We start from the raw sequence: 12,496 nt of genomic DNA on the forward strand, positions 1-12,496 counted from the left end.
CCGGATGATGCACAACAAGAGCACTCCAAGGACTCTCCTCGAAGCCATGGCCAACAAGGAGTAGCGAGAGAGCTGCAAGCTCCCTCACCGCCGGCGCAGGCCGTACTGGGCCAGCTGCCTGCTGGCGCCTTTTATAGCCCCCCCCCCCCCATTGTGACACCCCCACCCCTCCAGGGATGGGGCAGCCACAACTTCCCCGGGCAACCTCTTCCAGTGTCTCACCACCCTCAGAGTAAAAAATTTCTTCCTGAGATCTAATCTGAATCTTTTTTCTTCCAATTTAAAACCGTTTCCCCTTGTCCTATCATTACACCTCCTGGCAAAGAGTCCCTCCCCAGCTCTTCTATCGGCACCCTTCAGGTATTGAAAGGCCGCTAGAAGGTCTCCCAGGAGCCTTCTCTTCTCCAGGCTGAACAAGCCCAGCTCCCTCAGCCTGTCTTCACAGGAGAGGTGCTCCATCCCTCTGATCATCTTCGTGGCCCTCCGCTGCACCTGTTCCAGCCGGTCCATGGCCTTTCTGTGTTGAGGACTCCAAAGCTGGACACAGTGCTCCAGGTGGGGTCTCACGAGTGCAGAGCAGAGGGGCAGAATCACCTCCCGAGACCTGCTGGCCACACTTCTCCTGATGCAGCCCAGGACATGGTTGGCTCTCTGGGCTGCCCACATGCACTGCTGGCTCTAAAATATTCAACATGTGGCCAGCTTGGCTTCTCAGCTAGAATTTATGGTTTTGTGCTTTTTTCCTTCTGAAAAACAAGACATAGTTTCTTTTTCTACAGACTCTCTCCCAACAAAAGTTTTCTCTTCTCAAACACTGCTAAAGAACAACCTGCAAAGAAGTGTCATGGGAGCAGGAATCAGCTCTCTGAACTTCAGCTGTCTTTAGCCAGCATAATGTGTATATTTTGTTTTTACTGAGTAAAAAAGCAGCTTCACTGTTGAAAAGCTTTCTTCACTCACCATGAAAAAAAAAAAAGCAGACACTCGCATACATTTAATTTTGCTTTTTTTGTTTTTGTTGTTCATCTGGCACAAAAAACTTACATTTTCCATTCTAAAATAAATGTTATTAGGCAACTGTAATTAATACCTGCTGGAGATAGCCATTTCTCTCCATGACAGGGCATTGAAATTGACTGTACAGGAGCCACGGGTTTCCACCGTGCATCTCAAACAGCAATTTTTTTGAAAGAATGCACCAAAAATGCCTTTTTTTTTTTTTTTTTTTTGAGAAAGTGCACTGGGCACTGTTTGATTGTTTTTTTGGTGGTTTTTTGTTTGTTTTGTTTTGTTTTGTTGTTGTTCTGTGGTTTGTTCGGGGGTTTTGTGACTTTTGTTTTCCATTGTTTTGTTTTGTTTTGTTTTGTTCTTCCTGGGTAGTTATTCCTAACTTAAAGCTGATATTTAACATCTTCCCTCTGTCCCAATACCAGGGCTTCCTTCTGCTTTGAATCTGTTGGCTGCTGAGAACCTACAGATGCTGAAGCAGGTGACTGAGTGTCTGCATAGACAGCACAGAGAGGAAGCAACCTAAAGGTGGCCCTGGTGACCGTGGTGGAAAAGAGAGGAGGCAGAGGGACAGCCCAAGGGCAGAAGGGGCATCATCTGCCTCTCCCTCTGAAGGTTCTTTTTTGCTTCCTGGGTAAAGGCATCCATTGACTGAAAACTGTTTTATTGCATTAGGGCACATCCTACAACGTGGGTGCTCCTGAAGGCATATTGATAAAAACCCTGTGCATCCCAACACCTGCAATTTCAACAAAGGCATCACATAGAAGGGGCTCCACAAGGACAAAATTCAGTCTCCAGCAATTTCAGTAGAGACAGTTGCGGATGCTGAAAATGCTTCTTTTGTACAGACTTGTTGAAATTAGATTAATGCCACAACCTGTTCTACTACTGGGGAGCCAAAACACATTGCACCCATGAAATAGCTTAAAAAAACAAATAAAACAATTAAAAAAATATTTCTGGGGGGGGAGAGCAATTAAAAAAAAAGTAATTAAACCTACATTTGGCAACGACGTGTCCAGGAGACAACTCTGGTGTCTTAGCAAAAAAAACATGTTTCCAAGATTAGTCTCATCCAGACTCTTGTTTTACAGAAATATAGAGGGACATTGTTTGACAGTTGTGAGACTTTGTAAATTCATTATTCGGGTTCACCCCTATAACTGCATACCTGGATTGCACTTCTCTACCACTGAGTTGCGTTTAATTACTCCTAGGTAAAACTGGGATGATTATTTTTGCCTATTTTGACCTTTGTAGCTACCCAGAAACTACTGCTTGTCTGACATATGAATAAGCTGTCACCTTTATTTTAAAAAAACAACAAACCAAAACAAAAGCAAACCCAAAAATGTATCTCAGTGGGGCTTCGTGCACTATTCTGTTTCAATACCATTTTAATTTCCTCCATAAGCCCTGCTACTCCTCTTCATAGCTTGGTTATGATTCTACATCCTTCCCTGCATCGCCTCAAATATATAATGGTCAGTAAGGATGATGTTGTTAATAATCACTAGAAAAAAGGCATTTCTTGAAAGAATTAAGAGATGATCTCAGCATTTCTCTGTGTCGTATTTGTTGAAATTGAATGTTTCCTTTGTGGCAAAGGAAAATGTGAATATTTCTCTCTCTTTTGGATACAACACTTATTGGTGTTTTCCCTGTGTATTAATGATGTTGTATTGCTTGCAATACCTTGACTTGAGACTGCAAAGTCTCAAGTTCTCTTCATGCACTATGAGCCCTCACTGCCTCTTTCTGAAGAGTTTTGGTGATATTGCTCTATTTCGGACATTGAAGCTAAGGCAGACATTGCTAAGAGCCACTCACTGTGGTGGCAGAGAGAAGGGACAAGACTCAGGGCTCTTGGTCTATGTGCAGGTCACATCCACACAGACAAGGCAGGAACTCATGCTTCAGCTTTATGGCTCAGTTTTTCACCAGTTCTATTCATTTTTGGGGCAGCCGAAAGTCACAGGTTCAAATTCACGATGGAAGCAATGTCACCATTTCTGCACCTATCTATCAGCTGCAGAGAAAAGCTGGTAGGCATGGCCAGTGTGAAATTGTGTCCACCAAAGAGATGTCATTGTTGGAAATCAATCTCTGTTTCCACTGAAGAAAGAGCAGGTAAGGACTTGACTTTATCAGACATTACAGATGTTGCGTCAGCAGCAAAAATATCTTTAGACCACTCAAAACTACTTTAACGCCCAGAGGCACATCCAAAGAAAAAAGGATGATTTTTTTCATCCTACTCCTACTTTCTCCAGAAGTATACTTCTCTCACAGTACTATATATTAAGGTGAAAGATCCTTTCCTGATGCTCAGTGGAGCTTATTCCCTCAAAACCATAAAAATAGATTGTTCATATGATTCCATTAACTGCTGTATTTCCAAGAGCTATTTTAATTCACCTCTGGCCCTCTGTAGCACTTCTTCCTTGCGTCCAGAGGCAGGCTTGGTTAGTTTTTTTTTCAAGAATAGGGGACACCTAAGGGTGACGAGACAGGACCAGGATGCATTGGCAGCATTCTCCTGGGGGGAACAGTTGTGTTCATTAGCCATGATGACAAAATAATGAATGGGAAAGAAATTCTGCAGACAAAACTAGGCTTATCACTGCTGTGAAATCTGTGTCGGGGATGCTGCTGGGTGGAGAGAGGGATGCTGGAGAGCGGAGACAGCACAAACCCTCCCCACCACTGATGCCGTGAGCAGTTCGCAAAAGTCTAACAAAAGGCTGAAAATTGTTATTTTTCTCCTAGTCCTACAGTGTGTTTCCCTGCCCATCCTGGAGGAGAGTGACCTTCTGGTCCAGAAGCGGCAGAAAAAATACAGGCAACAGCTGTACATACAAGGATGGCCCCGCAACAATTGTCAGGCTGTGATATACAGGTCACCAGGAATTTATTTCAAGCTGGTGGAGATTGGTGGAGCTCCATAAAGCTGTACGCCCTCAACCCAATGAAATAAGGTTAGTAAAATACATAAACCCTGATACTGCCTGGCAAAGTATGCCTCCAGTCAACCACAATTCACTGGTGGCATCGTGATGGATACTCCAGCAGCTGGGTTTGTTTGCTGATGGATCTGACCAGAGCATGCCTTCAGCTCCCTTCCTTTCCCTCCTTTTTTGCCTCCCCACTGCTCTGCTGCCCGTTAGGATCCAGGGTTGAGGTTTTCTGGCTGCTGAGTCAATGCCAAGTAGTGAAGCTTCAGCAAAACCTGCTGCATATCTCCTGGATGATAGCTCATCTCATCCAAGGTCCAGTCCAGGACAAAAATCCACATTTACAAAATAAAAAATACAACAGGAGACAAAAATTAAAAAAAAAAAAAAAAAAGACAATTTAAAAAAAATAAAAATCTGTGCTGATGCTGTCTGGTCTGTCTCACAGGAGAAAAAACACCAGGCAGAAACACTGGTTTTTTTACACTTCATACTACTGTCAGTGGGATGTTGAACAAGTGCCATTAATCAAGAGGTCTGTAATTCATTAGGCACAGTGAGGTACTTGAAATGTTTTTCAGTATCATTGTTCAAAGCCCCTGTAAAGGTTTTGTAAAGGGGAGCTAAAAAGAGTTAGCTGCTGCATTATAAAGCCAGGAGCAAATTTAATGGGAAATAACAACTTTTTCACCATTAACCCAATTCTAAATATTAAAACAGGGAAGTCTTCAGTGCCTTGGAGGATCACCCCAGATGTTTCCCTGTCAGCATCCTCAGTGACACTGCTCCAGGAAGCATTCCTCATGGGAAAGTGCAGACCCTACACTGTGCAGGATATTTCCCTTCAGGCCTATATCCCTGTTTCTGTGAGTACAAAACTGTCTCATAAGCAGCAGCAGTTGGGTATTTATCCTTTAATTAATACAGACTCTATCTAATACAACTACAGATAATCTCAATACTTATACCAGCGCCCAAATACGTTTAATTGCATTAAACTGTAAACCTGCGTGGTGTCTGATGGCAATTATTTCCACACATACTGCAAAACAAGACTTTTTCATAACCTTTTCAGTTAACTTCTTTGTCACGTGTAGTGAGTATGATTCACATTCTGCATGCAGCTTGGTTTATATTCACCTATCATGCAATCTCCTACAGGATTCCCTTTTGAAGAGAGAATTTTTGCTTTTTTTTGGTAGCTCTTCAGACAGGACACATTTTACATATTTATTTCCATTACCTTCACTGCTTCTCTTTTTACTCTTCTCTTGCAATATGGTGACAATATATCTGAACAGATTATTCAAAGTGAGGGAATGATAAGTTCTTAGCGATTGGCACAGTATTCTCAGTATGGAGAATCTTATACTGTCCTACTTGCAATATTTTCTTGAGGTTTTTTGCCCATGTGAACGTCTGTATTTCAATCAGAACCCAGGTACATTAGAAGTATTTTGACCCAGCCTTGACAATCTTCATTTACACATCCTGATACTGAATTCCACCTGAATTCTTTTTTGTTACTTGCAGATCCTGTTAGGCTTTGCTTGATCATCAGGAAATAGACTACATCAATTATTGTACAGGAATTAGAGCATTTAATTATTACTTTTTACTAAAATAAAAATCTGTGTATTTCTACTTCTCTTTTCTGCCTTTCAGTCTGGTGTGTATTTATAGATAATCTGTCTCATCTATTTCAGGCCTTTGGCTTTTTATCTAAAAATATCTTTTTTTTCTTAACAGTCAATAGTGATGGATTTTCTCAAAAGATTATGTCACATCATTGACTATTCTTGGTTCACCGATCCTCATGACCATGCCAGGAAGCCTGTCAATACCCTGATGGCATCACATGTGATGATGCTTCAAGAGCTCTACAGGTAGATTACACATGATCTGGAGACCTGTAGTAATGTGACCTCCTTTCTGAGACTGTGACACTGGATATTATAGGAGAATATGTCTAAGGGCATTTGTCTCCATACAATGCTCAACGTGATGATGATGTTGCAATGCCAGGAGTGACCACCCTGGTCCAGTAGCACCCAGAAACCACACGCAGCCTGCAGTTAGTTCCAACATGACTTCATGGCTGTTTTGCCCACTCCCACCTACACTTGTTCTACCACAACCAGCTCAAACAGCTCTTCCAAATGGAACCAAGTTTGCAATCTTTTAAAATTATCAATATATAACTATTTAAAGAAATAATTCACCACCATGTACCAGACGACCTGCAACTTTTTTACACAGATGTTAATGAGCAGCAGGCCCACCCTTCTTGAATGTCTTCTTACTGTCTCTCACTCACAAAACCTAGAATCTTCTCCTCTGGCACAATTGAAGCACTTGAAGAACAGAAATTGGTCAGCTGTTTCAGTTTTATCTTCATTAACTACTGCAAAAGTATGCACAGCTAATACACCTTACTTTCTGTGTGAAGTAGTGGTTGAGTTCATCACCTCAGGAGCCTGCTTCAAAGGCCACAGATTAATCAAGCTATTTTAGTATCATGAATACCTCTGCTGAGTTTTTTGCCTTATCTTCATTACAGGTAACTAATTCTATACACCTTTTTTGTTTTTTTTTTTTGTTTTTTTTTTTTTAAAAGCATTACCCAGGTCCTCCCTTGAGGTTTTGTGAACCCTAATCTTTTAAAACATTTAAGTCCCTTTGCCATTATTTAATTTCCTTCAATTTAGCTTACAGCCACAGAATATTTTCTTCATAAAACTCAACAACTGATATTATTAGGCAGTTTACTCAATAAATATTTAAATGCACATTTGAAACATGATTCTGGAAAGAAATATGACATAGTTTTATGTTACTTACTAACTTGCTATTATTTAAATATACATACTATATATCCTCTGCAGAAATTGTGTGTGTGTGTTCCTGTCTGTTACTTTCTCAGGGAAATACTGTAATGGTGAAGGCATTGGAAATTTATGAGAGTAATTTCCAACAATACTCCCCCCTTACCTCATCCCTCAAACTATCTCTGACTATAGGATAGGTCAAGAAAATCAGGCAAATGCTTGGTGACTCCAAAAATGAACCTCCTGTTCATACTACCAGTAGTTCTGCAAGACACTAACACCATAGCTGGCATAAAATGCAATTTCTGGTAAAATTAAAATGTATATTTTGTATTTGGTTAAAATATGCCTTTTTTAAAAAAAAAAAGATGTAAAGAAATAAATTTTTTGCTCAGGCTAAAATGAGATTTAGCTTTAGCTGCTAAAATAGGATTTCGTTTTAAAGAACTTTCATTTTGATAAGAGTGATGCTAGATATTCCTTCCACACCATTTACCCAACACTTCTTTTTATTCAATTATTTAGCAACGTTAAGTGAAACAGCATTTAGTTTACCAGGCTTTTTGCAGTGCCATTTGCTGAATCAGAAAGGATTTACAGTTCCCAAATAAAATTAAAATTATATGTACCAGGACTAATTAATTATATTTACTGCAGACAGTAAATATTCTTGCATGTAATTATTATGTTATAACTAAAAAATTGATGACTTTCAAAAGCAAATACACAAAGGGTGTATTTAACAAATCAGGCACACAGGAATCACAAACTTGCTATTTGAAGTGGACAAATTGCAGGCGTGGTTTTGACTGCAAAGAAAACTTATCTCTCCCTCCATCCATCTATCCAAGGTATTTTAAGGCATTATCACTTTGGCATCTACGTCCCAATTAGTGACAAGGGCTGCAGAATGAACTCCCATTTCCATTACAGTTTGCTGCTAATGGCAGGGCTGAGTTTATTTAGCAACAATAAGCACAATGTTGTAAGTGCCTACTCCATAAAATTCTTGTTCATACCAGTGCCTGCACACAAGTGTCACATTTTTAGACCCATAGCTGGGGCATTCATTAAAACTTTTCTGCATGCAGATGCAGTGCTGGGTCCCTGCCTTATAGTTTTGGGTAATCACCACCCTCAAGTGGCAGCCGTGTGGCTAAATGTACCGCGTCGTGAAGAGGTTTCATCAGGCATCTGAAACTTATTCGACATTTAGGCCTATTGAGGAACCGTCTTTGTTAGCAGGCTGGGTATAGCTGTGCCTTTCTCACAGGTTTATGTGTTTAATTAGCTGGCAGGATGGGGGAAAGAGTGGGAGCTGAGTGAGGAGGAGGGCTTGCAAAAGAAAATCGTGTGGAAGCGTGGTGCCACTCTGAAGGTGTCAAACACTGTTAATAAAAAAATTTGAAAGAAAGAAAGAAAAAAAAAAGGAACAACAAAAATAACTAACTTTTCCCTTCATGATAGAGACCTAATTGTCACTTGACCTGACTTTTTATGCAGCACAAATAATTTGAGAAATCAGTACACAATGACATACACAGCAGACAATTTACATCAGTATGCTCAGCTTCAAGGAAGAGTCTTTATTCGCGCTGCAGCCATAGATTCATCAGGAACAGAAACTGCATCTTTAAAAATGCCAGCAGTTTCTCCTCCTGCATCTCACTGGTTACGGGTTCAAATGTTGTGAGTGAGGCCGGAAATTAACACCACTGAAACTGGGTGAAATATTCATATTCTGAGCAAAACACATACACATAATTGAAACAATTGTGCCAAATGATGTCTTTGTCATCATTTTATATACACATGTAAATATAGGGCTGTGTAAAACCAGAAAACTAAGTGAATTTTCTTTTTTATTGCTGCTCATTTTTATTTTGAAGTGTGTTAGTTATAATTTGCATGGCAGTGATTTTGATTTTCCTGAGGGCAGAGAGCACTGATAGAAGCCATTTGGCCTCATTTTCATAAAAGGAACAGCCATATTAGAGTACTGTATTACTCCTTGCTGGCCCTATTACTCCTTGCCCAGTTGGAATAAAACTCCAACAGCAGGAAGAAACAAACCATACAGTCAGAGCAAACGTAGCAGAGGAATTGTCTTAGTTCTCATTATCTTTCCAGCCAAAAGCAACACCTTTGTTTTAATGAACTTTAGATCCCGGGTTTGGTTGACCCAAAGTGACATTTCAGACTTTTCTGAACTACGAGAAAAGACAGAGGCACCATGCCATATAAGAACTCCCTTTCAAACTTTTAAAATATTTTTGTAGGTTTTAAAAAATAATACTTTATCATAAGGGATTAAAATAATTAAGATTTCAGAAGGATTTGGGGAAGGGAGAAATCAATTAAAACAAATATTCAAATTTTTTTACTTCTAACCTCAATCATTCTGTGATTTGGTAATTTTACAATCATCTCCATGCTTCCAAACAGTTTTGTTGTTTTTTTTTTTTTCTTTTTTTTTCACAACAGCTTACCTTCCTCAAAAAAGTCAACATGTAATATGCTTTCATGAATGTCGTCCTCAATTTTAGGAAGGCAGTGCCCTCAGCCTAGAAATTTCTGCTGAAGTTATTCTGGCAGGCAAGGCTTCGTTTGGAACTTCTACCCAGTAAAAGAATTGGGGTTAATAGAGCTCGTGATGGGAGATATGCCATAGGATTTATTGATTTTTAGGTAGACAACTGATCCTGTGCCCTGATGCAGGCTGATTAATAATCTTTCATTGATTTTTCCGTTTTCTTTACAGTAGATATGTTCTTAAGCTGAAATTCACTGTATCAATCTTGGGGATGCATTATTGATACCATTTCATGGCAGGTACATAGAATTTGGTTTTGCTAAACTTGGGCTTCATAAGCACTTATGTTTTATTTCTCTCTAGTTGCAAGTATTGATTTCAGTGTGCAGCGGTGCTGTAGTTGAAATAAGAAATATTGTTGGGAGACTACTTGCTGTCTATGCTGCAATAAAAACTATGGTCCAATATAGTCTAATAAAAAACCACACTGAGCATAATTTTTGTTGTATTTTTACTCATCTATCCAACCCGCACCCTGAGCACCTGGTGCATGTCCAGCTCCAAACTCTTCACATCCCGAACTTTAATTTTTGTCAGGTATTGATTGAATGGGTCTATTTTATCCAGGAATTACCATGAACCAAAGAGCTCACCCACAGCTATCTACTGTAGAAGATGTGCCTGCTACATCAAGCAAAAGCTATGAGATTTTGGTCTTTTATTGATCAGACTGTGTATGAGGTTCAGTTGCCTTCATTCCTTAATTGACCTGCTTACTCACCGCTTATGTGAATAAATTGTTTTAATCTGCTCCACATCTTTTCTGTGCATCATCATTTCTCTGGTGAATTATTGTGATGCATTCAGGCAAAAATCTGAATGTCCACATTACTGAATGATCAAACACAAGAAAGTTCAAATTGAAAAAAGAAAACCCAACAATTTAAAGGCTTTGAAAAGGAAAGGCATTTTTTAAGGAAAAAAATCAAAAAAGAAAAAGAAGTCCCCTATTCTCCAATGCATTTTCTTTGTCCAGAAATTATTTTGGAAATATGAGGCCCTACTATATTATGCAAGAACCTGCTACAGCATTTTTAGATTCTGACCAAGTTGGATGTATTGCAGGAATAGTTTTTCTTTGTGAATATTCCTCATCCTCTCCTCCCATTTCTTACACATGGGACAAAGTTAAGAAAGAGAAAACAAGCCATAGATAGCTGGTACTAGGAAGGAAGTTTCTGAAGAAACGTTTCTGCAAATGGGAAAAGTGAGGGATTGGACAGAAAGAACTTCACTAAAAAAGGTGAGAACAGGAAAAATAAATGAAACTTTTTTAAATTGAGAGTTTGAAATTGCTGTATTTTATATTTCATTTCACTCCTTTCTTTGCATCATGTATTGCATATGCAAGACAAATAAATTGCATATTACGTGTCTTTCCTTATTTGTTACACACACACCTTTTCTTTCTTAATCTGAAGTGTAACCTCAGACAGTATGAACTGTCTCATCAATGATTGCTTAATATCGGCCTGACCGGGAAGAGATATTTTCTGTAAGAAGTCAGAAAGGAGGCAGTATGAAATTACACTGATGAATTAGCAAATTGAGACAATTGTTTGCGATAGTAATGAGTTGCTGTGGTGAAGCTGCCAGCAGCTGGAGCCACTTTTAACACGGGTGCTAAGAAAATTATAAAAGCAAGATTGGCAGAAGCAATAGAAAAGGATAGGTGTGGAAGAAAATAAAGGGGCAGAAGGAGAAAAAAACCCCACACTAATTAACTATGAAATGAAGTACCTTTACAACCACTTTTCACAGCCTCAGAGAAATAAAGGCTTGGATCTAGCAAGGAATAAATACATGCAGAAAAAAAATAAATCAGATCAGCTGATTACCTAAGTAAATGTCATCAAGGCTCTACTGTATTTTGAAATAGCTGAATTAATACAGACTTGGATGACATACCCCATATTTGCCCCTAAAAGAGTGGCAGAAAAGGCTTCCTTCGGGTTTGCAGGGAATGCAGCGCTTTGCCGTGTGCAATTATCATTTAAGCAGTGTTTGTTAGTAGCCACTGTAAGCAGAAAACCATGACGATAGAGCAATTGTTTAAATAGCAGCCATGCCATAATACTGCCTTGAAATACTGTCCACTGAGATCTCTGCTTTTTTGCTGAGAATCCAACATAAGGTCTCATGTAAACTTTATTTCAAAGACCTTGGGTAAGAGATAAGGAGTGATCTTTATGTACCACTTTTGTGAACATTTACCATGCGGCAAGATGTGGGGGGGGGAAAAACTCAAACCCACAGCAAGAGTTGCTCTTTTTTTCTTCCCCTGAACAGAAATTATGATGTCCATCATTTTTGTTGTTAGTCATTATTAGTTGGACGCCTACAAGCTGAATGGGATGTGAAACTGGTGGTTATGCTGTTTGCTTTCTGTCCAAAAATAGGCTTCTTGGAAGCCTATTCCTTGTTATCCCAGAAATCAACCAGGTATTAACTAACCTAGGGAGGAGCCAAGCTAACTCTGGTAAGCCTTTTTGTCTCCTGGGTGTCCTTCACTACATTTTTCACTCTTTTATCACAACAGAGTGAGAACAGTTTTGAGGTCGCGTACACATCCTGTTGTTCCGCTTTCACTCATGGTTAAGTGATACACTTTTCCTCTTGGCATGCATCTATGATTTTAAACCTAATCATTTTAAATTACCAAAGCATTATGATAGTTTTAATTTTCAGGTGATATTTTAGTAATAGACAGCAGACCCTTTTTGTTACAAGGAAGTAGATGGGAGCAGTCCTCAAAACATAAGCGGTACCCAGAGAAGAGTCTCTTGTAAATGCACTTAGAAACAGACAAGCTAAAGAAAGGGAAAAAATAGATGAAAATATTTAAATATTTTTTCTTCTGCCACTTAAATATGATATAGAAAGATGTACAATCAAAAAATGCAGCAACCTTACACCTGAATGTGCATGTGGCTTATTGAGAACTAGAAAGGTGCAGCAAGTTCCCAAGTACCACATCAGTGGTGGGACTCCTTCCAAAACAGTAATTTTAGCATCCTTGCCTCTCCAGTTTACCAGTTCAAAGCTCAGTAATGTCTGCTTCAAGAAGGAGGCCTTGTTCCACCTTCTCAACTGGTGTCACCATCAGTCCC

Source organism: Calidris pugnax, unplaced genomic scaffold (assembly GCF_001431845.1).
Source record: "Calidris pugnax isolate Ruff unplaced genomic scaffold, ASM143184v1 scaffold40, whole genome shotgun sequence".
Classification (NCBI taxonomy): Eukaryota; Metazoa; Chordata; class Aves; order Charadriiformes; family Scolopacidae; genus Calidris; species Calidris pugnax.